This window comes from Rhagoletis zephyria, unplaced genomic scaffold, assembly GCF_001687245.7.
Source record: "Rhagoletis zephyria isolate East Lansing unplaced genomic scaffold, Rhagoletis_zephyria_1.1 Rzeph_scaffold_01507, whole genome shotgun sequence".
NCBI classification, from domain to species: domain Eukaryota; kingdom Metazoa; phylum Arthropoda; class Insecta; order Diptera; family Tephritidae; genus Rhagoletis; species Rhagoletis zephyria.
In genome coordinates, this window is record NW_016158591.1 from 119671 (window position 1) to 120408 (window position 738).

The following is a 738-nucleotide window of genomic DNA, read 5'->3' on the forward strand; positions in this document are numbered from 1 at the left end:
ACTCCAACCGAGCATTTAATACAGGAGTCGCTGAGTGCAATGCTCAAAGTAAGCAAAACCACAACCATAGTAATTGCTCACCGCTTATCCACGTTACTACACATGGATCGCATTTTAGTACTCGAGCAAGGTAAAATCATAGAAGATGGTACACACCAGGAGCTTCTTAACAGAAATGGAGTATATAAAGTTTTATGGAATGCACAAGTAAAGGGTTTTTTACCAGGTCATAATGAAGGTTAAGAGTAGATGAAAACTTGACAATTCTTAGATAATGGCTATTATAAAGCGAGGTTTAGGGAGTGTATATGAGTTCAAACACCATTAATTGTATATTATTTATTATAATTACGTATGCATTAACGTGCATAGTAGCTTGGAGCATGCCTCCACAATATGCAGCATTAGCAATATTCATGCCAGGCACGGTTGCAATTTCTTTAACAATTTACAACAAAGAAAAAGTAAAGGATCTTTTCAAGTTTAGCTCACTAAAAAACTGTTTATCTGGATTTATAATTCCAATAGTAGCTATACTAATTACTTATACTTTTTACTTATATTACTTTTCATTTTGGGATGAATACTTTGGTTCATTTACATTAAAAAAAATAAAAGATCTAGTTCCAGGTCAAGAGGTCAATATAACAACATTACTACCAACATTACTACCAATAACTTTTGTATACCTGATTTTTACCTCTCTCGGTGAGGAAGTTGGATGGCGTGCTTACCTAC